General features: G+C 31.9%; 1 protein-coding gene across 9 annotated transcripts in view; it reads right to left on the bottom strand.

Annotated features, from left to right (window-relative positions):
* Positions 1-3,620: 3,620 nt before the first annotated feature.
* The window catches only part of LOC140040525 (two pore channel protein 2-like), an 84,708-nt gene continuing 71,798 nt past the window's right edge, over positions 3,621-16,530 (bottom strand). For 3 of the 9 annotated variants that reach the window (XR_011842730.1, XR_011842731.1, XM_072086524.1), the window contains one exon: positions 3,621-5,028. The gene's annotated coding sequence lies outside the window, so the exon portion shown is untranslated. Of the gene's footprint in view, positions 5,029-6,974; positions 7,046-13,137; positions 13,223-13,716; positions 13,800-16,530 lie in introns of all 9 variants that reach the window. The other 6 variants (XR_011842732.1, XR_011842733.1, XR_011842734.1 and 3 more) reach the window with 6 other exon arrangements.

The following is a 16,530-nucleotide window of genomic DNA, read 5'->3' as shown; positions in this document are numbered from 1 at the left end:
ACTGTAAAAAGTATATCCTATAACAAAATGGTAAGCAAGCGAAACGATGGTAATCATTAGAATGCTGAGCCAGTTTATATTTTCAATTTATAATATTGAGACATTCTGTATTGTACATTTTAGGGTAATTTGTAGCCTATTATATAAAATACACACAGGTTTAAGTTCGATATCTCGTCAGAATAAGGCCATGACCAGCTAAATAATACCGGTAACGCCATAGACAGACCATGCCGAACCAACGTGTACTCTTACAACCCACTTTATAATCAATACTGATATGACTTATCTGGATAAAATATTTCTTCAGTGTTAGAATTTATCAATAAATATTGATTTTTCTAGTAAAAATCTCACTGAAATGACAATATCCATAGTTACAGGTTGCGAAAACACAAATTTGATGTTATTAAATCATTAGTCTTGAAGAGCCAGCCTTGATAAACAAACCCTCTGTGTAATTTCTCTATCATCGAAGTCACCCGCTTTATAATCAATGCAGATACCTAATCATGTTAAAACATTTCAAGTGTTGCTAATCCGACGGGACTTTATACATATATCGATTTTTCCCAAAAAGAAACCACTTCAACTGTATGATTAACACTCTCCGTAGCTACGAAGTGCAACAACAAACAACACAAAATAATAATGGTAAATTTAGAAAACAAAATTAACCACAACGCCTAGTTAGTGTAATCTACCGTTAGACAATAAGGTACTGATGGTATTAAGGTTAAATATTAAACCCGGGCATAAATACATGTCTTTCGGGAGATCTATTCGGACTTAAAAATATGAGCATCCATCTAACTTAATATAAACAACTATGAGCATGCTCTGTAAGTTCCGACGGTCCAGACATACGTGAAATAAACGTATTTAGAGAATTATGTATCAAATAAAATATAACAACATCATAACACACGACGTTGATACTTGATGAGGTATTTGTCACTCGATCGAGCTTCAACGCCAACGCCCAAAAATTAAGCAATAACATTGATGAACTAAATACAAGCGCAAATTAATCGACGATGATTTCAATTGTGTACAAATTGTCAAGTAGATTTTTTTTCTTTAAAACATTAAGGTGTGATAACCATAATCATTGTAGGCCTAATGTCTATAGAAAACATCAGACACTGTCAGACAAGAAAGGCAGTACATAATTATTCTTATATCTCAAAATTAATTCAAAACCAGTGTTACTACTTGAAAAGACAAAGCGCCGTCTGGAAATTGGAGAGGGACAAAGTCCGTCCGGGAAGTGGTGGATAGCCTGCACACAAAATACTTGTACGTTCGTTTTGTGGCCTAAGACATCGCTTGTGGATCCATAGCCGAGAAACAAGGAAAACGAAACCTACGTGTCACAATATACATCGACATACGAATACGAATAGATAAAGTACGGTACCGTAAAAGCTTAAGCCCTCGATTTGATAGGGTGAAATATAATAAACAAATCGCATCACATGTATTCTCAATTATTGTAGACGTAAGCAATGCAATAACATGGCTAAATCGGAAGTGGGGTCTGATAACTTATCAGGGTTATCCTTGCTAAAGGAGTTCACGATAATAAAGTACGATAATATTAATAATAACCTAGGCCTCACTGTGTTTATATTGACATAAAGTAGGCCTACACGATGTCGATATAAGTGAACACAGTCCAATAACAAGTAGGGGATTTGATAACATATTGTAAAAATTGTTCATCCCTCAGAGATAGCTTCATACCATGGAGGAAAAAATAATTTGGAGAAATAAGTTAGGACTTATTTCTTCATGACCATACCAGTAACATTTATTACTTACAAAATAAAAAAAAGAAAGAGTGGGAGTGAAATGAGAAAAACAAGATAGTATGTATTCATGTGAAAAGTTACTAGGTCAATATGACATTCACATCGAACCATGCAAACTCACAATTGGCCCACTTTTGATGATAATCGATGCAACCATCGAGGAAGGTAAAGGACATCATAACGGAAATGTGGGGTTTAAGTCACACTTTAGTTAGTCCAGGCAGGTTTTATTCTAAAAAAATATTTTAAAATAAGTACTGACTGTATAGTTTAAATGCATTGCACAGTTCAGCATGTTGCCGCAGGTGAAGTGAAACCGAACTAATAATCTATTAATGGTCAAACAAGGTAACGATTTGCAAATAATATAAAGAATGACTGGGGAAATAGGTACGAGGCCAACAAGGGGAAGAGTAGTGAGTGAACTTGGGTAGGTCTATTGAAGGGGAATGAAATTGGTGGTGAGGTCAGCTTGCTGAAAAAAACATTGAGAAAATAGTATTGTGTACATTCATAGATATTTTATTACGTGTTGTATTATTATTAAACAATTCGTTATTATTGACGTTATATTGAAAAAAATGAAACGAAACTATGTATGGAGTCAGCAATCGCCCAGTCCATTGGTCTACTATCCCCACCCCAACTTCCACGGGTCCGATATCACCCAGTACACTGGTCCCCAGCAATGTAATCGAATTCCACAAGGTCAATAATGAACAATAAATAAGCCTAGGTTCAAAGCTATTATCAATAATCCTATTATCGAGCAACAACTTAACTTGAGTGCATTATTCGCTGTTTCATAACGGATTTATAAATGATTCCATTTTTTATGCAAAAAAAAAAATCGGTGTACCGGTAGCGCGTACCGGTATCGATTCCAACGCGTGGCATACATTGTATTTAATAATATGTGGTTTTCAATATCTGTACTTTTATATGCCGCGTCCTTGGCAAAAACCAGAAACATTACAGCATAACATCCGCAAGATGATGTTTAGCCTAATTCAATGTTTATTGCAATAACGCATGGTTGTACGGTTGGTCTAGAATGAAGAAAGTACACACCGTATGTGTCGGTTGTTAAGTGGTAATGGTATAGTATATGTCCATATTGTGTAATCTCAATCACTCGAGAAAAAAGGCCCATTTGCTTCCCTGCAAAACAATGTAAAATAAAAAAATCCTTATTTTTAAAAGCTCGAACTTCGAAGAGGACTAGAATGGGGACGCATGTAGTGTACTGAGATCTAATAATACTAGTTTTATACAGTCATGTATATACTGCGCCTATGAGCAATTATTGATTGGATATATGGCGCATTATAATGCTTTTATAATATTATTTATTAATATTGACCTACTTATTACTAATTCTAAATATCACGCACCTTGTGTCGTCAGGACTGCTGATGGTCTCACTACATGGGTCATCTCAAGACCACGTTATCATGCCCATAAGTGTCAATCTACCACTTCCTTTTTGAAAGTTGAATGACCTGATGTTCTCGGTAGCTTCAGGGTCTAATTCGTTTTTTTTTAATAGCTTAATTATACGTTCTTGTTACGAGCCTGTTCTTGACGGAAGTTCCATTTATTTTATAAAACGCCATTATTATAACAACAAGTTTCTTGGTATATTTTACTTTTTAAAGGGGGAGGGGTTGTCTTAGCTGAAGGGTTGTCTTGGCTAAAAGGTGGTCTTGGTTGAGTGATTGGGGTGGGATAAATTGTAAGGGACTCGGCGAGTATCATTTTCAGGTTTTGTTATTTGTGGGTATAACATTATTAGTGCAATAGTATGATTCTACAAGCCTTATACTGTACATAATTGTTTTCGATACATAAAATATAACTTTCTTTTGTTTTCTCTTTTCCACTTTAATCCACTCTGGAAAGCATTTCCTATATTATACAATAACAAGAAAAAATGCAGAAAATATAGCATAGCCTTGAAAATGGGAACCCTAGAAAAAAGCAACAAAGGTAACATGGTCAAATGTACAATGAGCTTTGTGTAATTGGTATGTACCAAATATAGTTCACAAAATACAATATCATAAAGATATGAAGGCTAAAAGGTCACTGAGCGCTTTCTGGACAGGTGGGTTGAACGATGAAGGTCAGCAATAAAGTGCAGATATACCAAAACCCGGTTTCAGCACGGCTGAAAACGCGGTCAACAGCGATGAGGTAACACACATCACCGAAAACTGGTGCATGGAATCATTTTCATTTGAATTTGCAAAATATAGAATTTTTATATTTAAAAAAATAAAATGAAGCATATTATGCTGTATTATGAGTTGCTAATTATTATTAATATAGTTCTTATATTTTTTTTTCCTGCATGAAGAAACAAATATTGAATATATATTTTATTTAATCTTAACTATCTAAAAATATATTGAACATATTATATAACTTTGGAGGGAGATATCTGAAAATTTCTTTATGAAATAAATAATGTTATTGTATGTACAGTACAATAATGTAAAAAATGCAACATGATTTATTAAATTACATGGGCCACACACTGGTTAATTTAGTTTCCCTGTTCCTTGACGTCCAATGTCTGTATGGCCAATTTGCTTAACTGATATCGGAGAACAAAGATGACTTAAAAGTTCTTCCGGATAAATAAACCGAATCAACACACTAACACATTTATAATAGGAAACTTACAATCGTATTCACTCCTCTCCCTCTTCTTAAACAAATCAATATTTGAAACAACTTATCCTCAAATATACAGAACTTGTGGTAAGCAAGGTGTCTCCTAGCAACTCTTGACCTCTCACACTTGGCACACGCATATATTTGAGGAGGGATGGTATTATCAATAGGTCAACAAAGAAAATGACCCAGTGTGATCATAGAAATTTTTCCAAGTTTTTTTACAGTGTGTTTACCGATTTATTCATCACAAAATACGACACCAAAATAAACACAAACCACCAAGACATCATAAAATGCTATTGTGTGTCCACGAACTTGGGATGTCAAGGAATTTCTGTGGTCTCTGTGAACAAAAGATAGCATCTATTGGCTATGCAGCATGATACCATTTGGCTTGAGGGAGCTGGATTTCACACAGTTATTCTATCCTAACTGTGGCTATACCTGCATTTCTTGAATGCTTCGCCTTTGTATATATTCAACAAGTCCTTTTCTTATGACACCCTTTTGTGGGTCTTGTGGTGTTTATCTGCTGTAGAAAAGAGGACAATCCATCAATTAGTGAAATCAATCAATCAATCAATCAATCAATCAATCAATCAATGCAACCAAAATCAATACATCAATCATGCTAATTATAGTACAACTACAAGTTTCTTAAATAATTATTATTTTTTTTTTTTTTTAAAGTAGAAGTTGTACAACCATGGACCTATACATTCTAATTTATAGGTCCATGGTACAACAAATTGAAAATGCTTTTGCAATTAAACAGATATCAATGTACCCATAAATAAATATCAAATGTACCCATGTGGAAGAATTATACTGGTAGGAGTAAATGCTTATACATTTATGCACACAACAATTGACAAAGGAAATAATTATTTAATTCCTGTACATGCATTAGGTGTGAACTAAGGAAGACCCCCAGTTGGGAGGACACACATCCAAGTCATTTCACAGTATTATGAGTCCATAAAACAATAAATAGATTAACACATGATAAAGTTAAAAAAAGTTGGGATAGGTCACATTAATGGTATAACTGTTTAAACTTATGAACCTATTATAGTTCAATATATATATAATTATACATATAAATCCAAAGGCAAGTTACTGAAAAACTGACAATGCTGTGGGTATCAGTGGCTGGATCTCAATGGAGATACAAAATAAAAGCAAATAACTAAATCAAAACGATAAAGTAAAACAGCCAGAAAAGTTAGCAGAGCTTTCGGGGCAACACTTGCCCTTCATCAGTGCAAGTGAGCATACTTGGACAAATGATTATACATATATAAATCAAAAGGCAAATTACTAAAAAAAGTGCAGTGGCTGGATCTCAACAAAATATATATAATTAACAAATTAAAGGTAAATATTTTGAGTAAACTTTCACTTAATATTAAACTATTGTTTTGTGATCTTGTTGCTGGATTATGGTGATTGTAGTTTCTGTAGTTTAAAATCATAGTTGACATGTTTATGTACATATTTCAGATCCTTTTCACTTTCACTTTGTTTAAGTTTGTTTAGGTATAATCATGACACCAATGGGGTGACATACCGTGTATTAGTAAATTTTATTTTTTTCCCACAAACTTTTGACCAGGTTCACAGACAAAAAAATTTGGTATAAAAACATGTTATGTCAATGTTTAAATGTAAAAAGAACAATATAAAATTAGAAAGACAGGCATATTTGAACATTAATGTCAACATATCATACCAACTAGTAGATACACATATTTAAGTGAACTTAGTTGGAAATATTGGACGAAAAAAGTGGGGTGGGGGAGGGGTGTCGAGGTGGAGAGATTGAGTTTGTTCATATCACATCTACCATACACCATGTTTACTTTTAAAAATGGTATTTGGGATTCAAAAAGAGTATTCTATTGTCATATTTAACTTTGTAACATGGGTATCAATTTATGCAAATTATACACTCATTATATTATTTGTAAAGAAACGAAAATTTAAAATAAATCATCAAAAAATGAATTCCAATGAATCACGCAGTGACTTAAAAGTTCACTGAAAGTGCACAAACTAAATGTCATAAAGAGAAGCATAAAATCAATGATAAGGAACAAAATATATATTATATATACAATCAATACCATTATAATACAGCCATAAAAAAACAAATTCTATCCAACCTATGACCTCACAACAGGTATTTAATCAGTGCTTAATCAAATTTAGATCTCTACTATGATGGCAGACATTAACAAAAAATTGTATTATTAAAAACTTTTAATTGGTGCTTTTAACATATATTTCATTCATAGAAAGTGTAACTAAGGGCAAAATAATACAAAAATAACAGTGGTATGAGAAAGGTGCATTGGTAAAACAATTGTAAGTTTTCAAAGAAGGATTACTTGGGCATACCTGAGACAGATTAAGAGTGTTGAGGACCGGTAAATGACCTACTGCCGAAAAAGACGATAGCTATCGGCCTAAACTTACCATGAATGGGGATTTAAACTCAGCCATTGTGATAATACCTCACACCATGTCAGGAATTTATCGACTGGTAGCTAGAATAATTCAAACATTATAACATATAATGGTAATGTATCACATAATATTAAAATATTGTACATCATTTTTTCCCCATAATCATTAAAATATTATTGTATTAACAGAGATTTTAATCGTGTTGCCCAAAGTGGTGCCGCTTGGGACCTTTACTTACACTAAATTGACAATGAGTAAACTGAACCTTTTTTTTTTAAAGTAACAAAACCTAGGTAGTTACAATATGAAATAAAATTATTTTTAAATTGCGTAGGCCCCCTATACAGGAATTAATTAGTACCACACATAATACAAGATACTAATGAAGTACAGAATTATTTTTTTTAAAGACAACAGTTGAACATGGACAATTAAAGAGGTACTAATTAAATTCTAAATGTTTATGTAATGAAACTTATCTAGAATATACTTAAGTATACTTCATTATCTGTAAAGTGATTTATCATTTACATGTAAAAGTATTGATTGCTGCGTCTATGTTGAGGACACACATAGACTTACTTCTCAGACCCATGTTAAGGCATTGTATTTTAAGCAGATCATGATAGCGATTTGAAGTACATAATAGTCCTTCTAAAGATAATGATTCTAGTGTTGTTAATTAGCTATCTTAAAGAAAATATCTTGTTTTGGAGTGGTAACAGTGTTTGCCAACTTAAGACGTGACTTAAGCAAATATCCAGATTATCTATTATACTTTAATTCTAAAAGAAGATTTAGTTTTCTGAACCAGTTATTATAGCAAGGGATGTATACAAGACTGACTTTACTCATTAAGAATGAATACATGTACATATTCCAGTCAGAATTCCCAGGACCCTTACAATGTACAGTATATAGGCCTGTATGTATTTTAGTTAAGACTATAGCCTATAATAGACTGCATAAACAATCCTTTTTATTTCTTTTTTCATACTTAAAAATTTAAGCCTTAAATATCACTTTTTATATCACTCGTGTTTTGTTGTAATTATATTTGTTATTAGAAAAAGAATGACTATTTAAGAACTATTTATGATTTCTCATTGCAGCTAGGCTATACAACAAATCGTATTTAACAAGAGCAATCAGAGAGTTGCAACCTATGCCAGGAATGAAAATAGAAAAAGAATAAAAAAATTGTGATAAAGATCTTGTTTTGCAAAATAATAAAAAATAGTAAAATAATGAAAAGTGGTTCAGAATTGGAATTTTGTCAGGATTGCCTCCAAAACTTAATAGATTTGTCTGCGGACCACATATCTATCTGTGGTTTAAATTTGGTAAAGATTCGTCTTTTAGTTTTGATGAACGGCCTAAGTAAAATAATGAAAAGCGGTTCCAGAATTGTGATTTTGTCAGGATTGCCTCCAAAACTTAATAGATTTGTCTGCGGACCACATATCTATCTGTGGTTTAAATTTGGTAAAGATTCGTCTTTTAGTTTTGATGAACGGCCTAAGTAAAATAATGAAAAGCGGTTCCAGAATTGTGATCTTGGTCAGGATTGCCTCTATCTGGGCTTTAAATTTGGTAAAGATTCGTCTTTTAGTTTTGATAAACGGCCTAAGTAAAATAATGAAAAGCGGTTCCAGAATTGTGATCTTGGTCAGGATTGCCTCCAAAACTGAATGGATTTGTCTGCGGACCACATATCTATCTGGGGTTTACATTTGGTAAAGATTCGTCTTTTAGTTTTGATAAACGGCCTAAGTAAAATAATGAAAAGTGATCCCAGAATTGTGATCTTGGTCAGGATTGCCTCTAAAAACGGATGGAGTTGTCTGTGACCACATCTACCTGGGGTTTAAATTTGGTAAAGATTCGTCTTTTAGTTTTGACGACAGCCTAAATAAAATAATAAAAAGTGGTCCCAGAATTGTGATCTTAGTCAGGATTGCCTCTAAAAATTGATGGAGTTGTCTGTGACCACATATCTATCTGGGGTTTAAATTTGGTAAAGATCCGTCTTTTAGTTTTGACGACGGCCTAAGTAAATAATAAAAAGTGGTCCCAGAATTGTGATCTTGGTCAGGATTGCCTCTAAAAATGAATGGAGTTCTACTTTTGATGTTTTTATACCAGGAAATTTGTTGTTTCAGTAAATTTGTGGTTTCAGTAAATTTGTTGTTTCAGTCAAATTTGTTGTTTCAGTAAATTATTCACACAATTAATTTTTTTCTTGGCAGAGGAAACTGGCCCTACCATCTCAATCAAGGTGTTTTTATTATCATTTTACTATAAACTCTTTGCATTGCTCTGACTATATTTGGGAAATTAATACCTCATTTATAGCATACAATTTGGAGTGTAAACAAACTTATCCAGGGTATACTTAAGTGTTCTTTATTCAAAAGTAACATCAGCAATTAAGCACAGAAAAATTATTGATTGCTAATTCCATATTGAGGACACATAGAGTTACTGTAGTACTTATCAGACCCATTTAAGTTTACTTTAATCACCAACATGATTAAAACAAGCAAGCAACAAGCTTAAAACACAAATACAAAAATAGCCCTTCTTAACACAAAGATAATGATGTTTTACAGTGTTGTTAATTAGCTATCTTTTTAAAAAAGAATCTTGTTTTGGAGTGGTAACAGTGTTGACGTGACTTAAGCAAATATCCAGATTATCTATTATTACCTGTGTATCTAATCTAAAAGAAGATTTGGTTTTGTAATTCTACTATAGATCTCCAGTATAGCAAGGAATGTATAAAAAGACTGACTTTGCTCATTAAGTATTAATGCATGTAAGTATTCCAGTCAGAATTCCCAGGCTCTTTAAAGATTAGATAAAGCATGTAAGCTATTGTATTTTGAGAAGTCTTACAGGACTGATACATACACACAATGAATACAATAGGTGCAATTTATAGGGCTACAAAACCAAACATGGCCAATTCACCAATGAGAGAACCTCATTTTTAATCATGTTTATCACACTCACTAGTTAGTTTGGCAAAAACAACCTTTAAGAAAAAACATTATTTTCTGATCGTGATAATTAATACTTTTCCTAGGCAGATCACACCTCTCAAAAGTTTAGTTAGTAACTTAAAATGAGTAATCGAACCATGAAATTAACAACATTGTGCAGCTATCTTTCGGAATTAAAGAATATTTCCAATACAGTGCTATTTAATTACAGGGAGAACAATTACAATTGATTAAAAAAGACCTGGGATTCACTTCAAATTCTTATTTCATTTACTGTTTTTACATCATTAGGTAAACATATCCCTTCCTCTATTTTGTTTTATAAAGACCTGTCGCCACTATCACTTTATGTGACAAAAAAATGTGATGTGCCCATATATGACATGATGATGTCATATTACTACCATATTTTGGCATACCACTACCATATTTGGGCACATCACATATTGTTGATAGTGTAGACAGAGCTTTAGTGACCAAATTGTCAGAAGGGGATTTCTAGGTACATACTTTCATTATTGATAAAACAATCCGTCAGGTTGCAGAAAAATACAAATAGTCATTATTTTATTTTAAAAAGTAAAATTTTAGTGAATGGGGGGGGGGGGGGGAGGTAAAGCCGGTTTAGGCCCCGCCTAAATCCGCGCCTGCTTAGATACAATGCTGTTTAGGTTCACAAAAATATCAACTGTTCTGATGCATATGAATCCATGGGAATTAACCACGCCTAGTGATTTTAGCTATTATCTATTTATCTATCACCCATTCACAGAGAGGTAAATATAATTTTAACCAATACTAAAAGAATTTTTGAACAGAAATTTAACTGTGTGAAAATTTCTCACACTAGATCAATCAAATTGGACAAAAAGTCGTGTAATACAGTAATGTGGAAAGGTTCAGCTCTGTTTCACTTGATATACTTTTTGACATTCCATAGTCTGAAAGAGCTTTGTGAAATATGCAACAATTTTGAATAAAATACTGTCCATATATTAATATAAGTTTTATTGAATCATTTCCTACATATCAGACAAAGCACAATGCAGCATTGCCAATGAAAACACTAAAGTATAAATAAAATCCCATAGAGTAATTGGAAAGGAGGTTGTACTAGTATTTTAGTTAACCATTATCTGAAATATTAAGGACAGGGGGAAAGCTTTTCCAACAAAAGACAATTTAGCCACATGAAAAAAAAAACTACATTTGTCTCTAAAACATTCCATAAAAAAGTGTCATTCTGAAAGACTTATCACAGTCTCAAAATGTAAACATAATATCCTTTGAAAGTTTCAGTTTTGACTCCTTTGAAAGAGAAGGTAAATTCCCTCATTGTTGAAGTAGACACAAAGCTAATTAAAATGTAGACCTACTTCTTTATAAAAACAATTGAAAATGTAAGAATGTTATGACAACATGTTAATGACATCTGATATAAGATAGATACAAGACAACTATCGATAAATTATGATTGCACAATTTGAAAGAGACAGAGAAATGTCATAAAATTATTTAAGTTTTCATGTAGCAGAGCTTTGATAGATAATTGCTGCTGTCACAAATATGTGGAGTTATTACAAAATAATGTGGTTGGGAGTGGCCACATTTAATTCCTGGTAAGCAAGTTTCCTGGGTTTGTTTCACACTAACCTTTTTGACCATCGTTTTGCATTAAATGTTTCCTCTTCAGATTTGTATGTATATTGATTAAACTAATTACAAAAAAGAAAATCATACACTATAGGCCTACCTAAAACTACCTAGTTATTAATTTTTTTTTACTACAGTAGTTGCCTACCTACAATAATAATAATAATAATAATATATTTATAAATAGAACAAATATAAAAAAAACCATGAAAACAGGAAAAAAATATTTGAAACAATATGTGAACAACTAAAATTTACAAAGATTACTGATACATTTTTGTTTTTGTTTTTGAGCAGAATAATACGAAATATAATAAGAAAAATATACAGATTAATAGTAATGTATTTAATTATGATATGAAAGCAGTGGTTCACGCCACAAAAGACAAAAACACACACTATTTCACATAAGAATATTCAGTAAATGTTGGTAGAACATCAATAACAATAACATTTCCAAAGTTTCACACTACACTTTTGCATTTTGATCTGAATCCATTCATATTTGGTATAAATACTCCTATATTTATATAAATGTTTCTCAACGTGATCAAACCCACTATTTCACATGGGAATGTTTACTTAGTAAATTGTAGAAGAAAAACAAGAATCATTTTACAAGTTGATTAATTAATAATAGAAATATATGAGAAAAATATAAATTGAAGATAATATTTAGAAAGATAATATTATTTTTTAAAGGTTATACCGTATTGGTATGAATGTGTCCTATAAAAGGTGCCAAAGTACTATTGTAAATTTCTTATTTATTTTTTATGGTGATTTTATGTTTAAAAATAGTAGGATGATTGAAGACAGAACCGGAAGAACATATTGATTGTTGGTTTTGATTATTGAAGGTCCAATAGAATGATAATAAAAAGTATTAATTATTCTCTCTGTATTTAATTCAGTGAATGAAACTGCATGTCACATGCTTAATTTAATAAATGCTGTTCATTATCATTATTAGTCAATAAAAATAATATTAAAATGCGGGAACAACTTCAATATTACTACATATAAATTTTAAGGCAAAAAATTATTCAACCTCACGATAAAAGTCTGAGAAAGTATTTTTATTGACCTCGACACACTTAATTTTCTCTGGGAATGGGTACTCTTTTAAGGATATTAATTCTTACTCTTTATGAGCAAACCTTTTAAATTCAAATCAAACTAAATGTAGCAAATTGGTGTAAAATTTGTTCAATGAATCGTAACAAAAAATATCGTTTAAAAGTAACGGTTATAAAAGAATTTAAAGAAACAGGTAATAAGTCTTTTTATTCTATTTTAAAATAAAAGGTTGATTGTGCATCCATCTGTAAAATATGTGCAATCAAGCCTAACACTGTGTTGGACCTTTAAACGTTACTGCATACAGGTGGCTTGATAGGTGCAATATAAACATGCAGATGGCCAATCAGGATGCAGATGGCCTTATTAGTATGCATGTCAATATCATTATGCAGGTGGGTCATTATCATTATGATCACATACTAAAAACTTACCAGTCTTGGTTTCTATCTGTTGTATTTCACACATTTCACTTTAAAGTTTATTGGTAGTAGAAATCTTTGTAGAACAAAATCATGACTAGTTAGGAAATATTAGGAAATACTGAAATAATTGTATGTTACTACAAGCAAATGACAATGCAAACATTTCAAGTTGGTTAAGGTTTAGACCTGTTGAACACACCTACCTTTCTCATACACAGTATAGTTAAAAATTACCCAGGTGAAATAAATTGTTAATATTAAATTTTACCTGGGTGGAAAAAAAAGATTGTAACACAATGCCAAGAACGATTATCCGGAAAATGGGGAGTTTAGAACGCATTGTTACTAGCTCCTTGAAATGTGAAACAATTTCTCATCAACTCCTTGAGACTACGGCTCACTTACTAATAAAATAAAACAATTGTAAAACCCACAGAATTGGGGTTTTGTTTGTTTTTATGCCTAGGGGTGTGTTCACAAGGTACCGCAATAGAAAATTAAAAAGCAAATCAAAAATGAATTAAAGTGGGTATTATAAGTTTGCAATACATTTGATAATCACCATGGTTCATTATCATTTATATTTACCTTTTTATGAAATGAAAGACCACTGAAATCAAGATTTTAATCACCCGTTGCTGTCGATTTAAATATTGCATTTCAATTTTAAGCTGTAATAATGAAGTTTAACAATGAATTATGAAATTGTCATACAAAAGATAAATCACGGTACATAAAGCAATTTGTAAATCAACTCGGCAATGTCTTAAAGAAGCAATGTAAATCTAATTTGAAGTTCTCAGTTTTCAGTAAACTGTTACAGTTAATGAAATAATTAGTAAATATACACCTGGGCCATCATTAAGACACTGTTCAAGTTTGTTTTTATTTCCAGTTCGTATGAATTCAATATGAACGGTGAAACTTGTTGATCACAACATGCTAAAAGTTGTCAACAAAATAATTCCAAATTTTTAAACATCTGCAAAGAAGCTAACGCAGATGTTTATGTTTTTTTTATTCATGGAAAACTTGGTAATTTAATAATTAATTGATTTTATTATTGATATTAAATTATTCATTAAACAAATATAATATGAGGTAATGTAATTAAAAGCAAAATAAATATACATAAAACATCATTTTTAATGGAACTACAATACCGGTACAGTATTGTACTTTTTGTACTGTGATTTTTGTACTTTTTGTACTGTGATTTTATATATTATTTTAAAATCAATATAAAAACTAATGATGATTAAAGAACTATGTGAAGCTGGATACAAAAGTCAGGCAACTTCTTTAAACATTTGATTTTTATGACCAATATGGGAATTGGCAGAAGGGAAATAAAGAGGCCATAATAAGCATACATAAATGGCTTATATTAGCAATTTGGGAGTGCTACTATATAAATTTATATCTTGAATATGAATACATAATTCAGGGTTAATATTTAAACATAAAACTTAACAAAAAAAGAGGAAAAATAATAATTAATTATGGAACGCACGTTTTAAAATTACTGCCAGGGGGAAGTGAACCTGTGATAATCAATATCTCACAAGTTCTTCCCTTATGAGTTACAAACAAATATTGTTCTTGGACAAGATGTTCAATATTAAAACATCTGGTTTCTGTTAAAACAACAACACTATTTTCTTGAACAAGTTTTTGGCAAAATGTTCATTAAATGTTAACAAAAGATGTAGTCAATCAATTTAGTGTTCTTGAGTAAGTCCATAACCAGGATTGTAGGGATGGGGCCGTCCTCTTCATGAGTTTAGCCAGGCCTATTTACGATCACTTCTACTTCTGGTCTCTAGATTGAAAAGGGAACTTCAGGGAAAATGGGGTGCATTCAAACCCTTGAACATCTCCTGGTTAAGGGCTTAGTAGGAAGAATGACAACTAAAAAAGTTAAGTAATAAGTTTTCCTATGGAGAGTAAACTTTGGATAAATTTAATTAAAAAACAGAATGTTTGAAAAGTGAAATTTCATCCAAACTGTCTAATTCTGAAAACAGTAAAGCTATTTCCTTTATTGCTCATTAAGAGTTACTACCATAACACACATTCAATCATTACTTAACACATCTTCACAATCTACTTTCCCTTTAAACACAACATTTTTCACAGCCGGAAGGAGATAATTAACGATGATACAGATGATAAGTGATGTTAGAACGGAAGTATTGCATAATAAGATGAGAATTAAGAGTGAGGAGGTGTCATTTATTTCCAGTTTGGTTGTAATGATGATGACTAGAGAGTATACAAGCAAGTGTTAAAACTTTGTGGGTAAACTAAACACTATTTGACAGATAGTTAAACAACATCTTTTAAAATACTGTATCAACAACATTTATCTTAAAGTTGGTGATAGTTTGGTAATATCTAGCAACAAAAAATGTAAACAACATTCTGAGTGAGCTTCAGGGAAGGGAGAAAGGGATACTGCAGGTCATACATTTAGGTTTGTAAGGAAAACACCATAGATCTCTTTGACATTTACACTAGCTTAATTTGAAACAAAACTGATATTTGTAGATCAAAGGTCATTGATTCTATGAATTAAATTAAAAATGTCCAGGATGAGATTAAAGAGCAGCAACTGGGAACACTTCCTATTGGAAAACAAAAGAGGATTCATATCAGCTGCTTAAAATGTTGTTACTGCCACTCAATATCATCCTCCTTCCAGCTGCCTACAACGCATGTCTCCTTAAAACATTTCCTTCAACAAAAATCAGTCAGAGAAGAAACGGAAATGCTCATTATGCTTCGATGGATTAAAAAAGAGAAAATTCTGTTTGGCTTTGATGAACTTTAAAAATGGCCAGAGGGGATATACTCTATTGATGGTAGAATACAGTAGGTTTTCATTCATGAATCTGAATTATCCCACAAGGGTTGGTTTCCATGGACAAATTATAATTGATTAAAATTAAATAAGTTCAATTTTAATGAGAAAATGGGTTGATACTAATCAAAGAGATATTGTTTTGTTTAAAAGGTAAAAAAACCACACTAGTAGCCATCTGTGGTTTGAATTAAGGGGTTAACTTTTTGGGGGAGTAAGGGGGTAGAATAATGAGGTGCAAGATCTTCTGCTGGTACAATGTTGAACATTTACTATTTGACTGATCTACATTACAATACCTCCAATTATAGGGAATGTATAGTGGAACAGTATGTGGTGCATTCCTGGTGGTTCATGTGTTGTGATAGAGTGCAGAGAATTTAGCTGGGCCTTCCGTACAATATCCTGAAGAGACAACTCGCTGATGCGATGTACATTTGCAATATCTACCCTCCTTTAAAGTATCCTATTTATACCCACAAACTTTTAAGAGGGCAGTGTTGTGCACACACCAGGTTATAAATGAGGGGCCAGATAGG

This window comes from Antedon mediterranea, chromosome 2 (assembly GCF_964355755.1).
Source record: "Antedon mediterranea chromosome 2, ecAntMedi1.1, whole genome shotgun sequence".
NCBI lineage: Eukaryota > Metazoa > Echinodermata > Crinoidea > Comatulida > Antedonidae > Antedon > Antedon mediterranea.
This window is presented reverse-complemented; position numbering and strand designations above follow the sequence as displayed.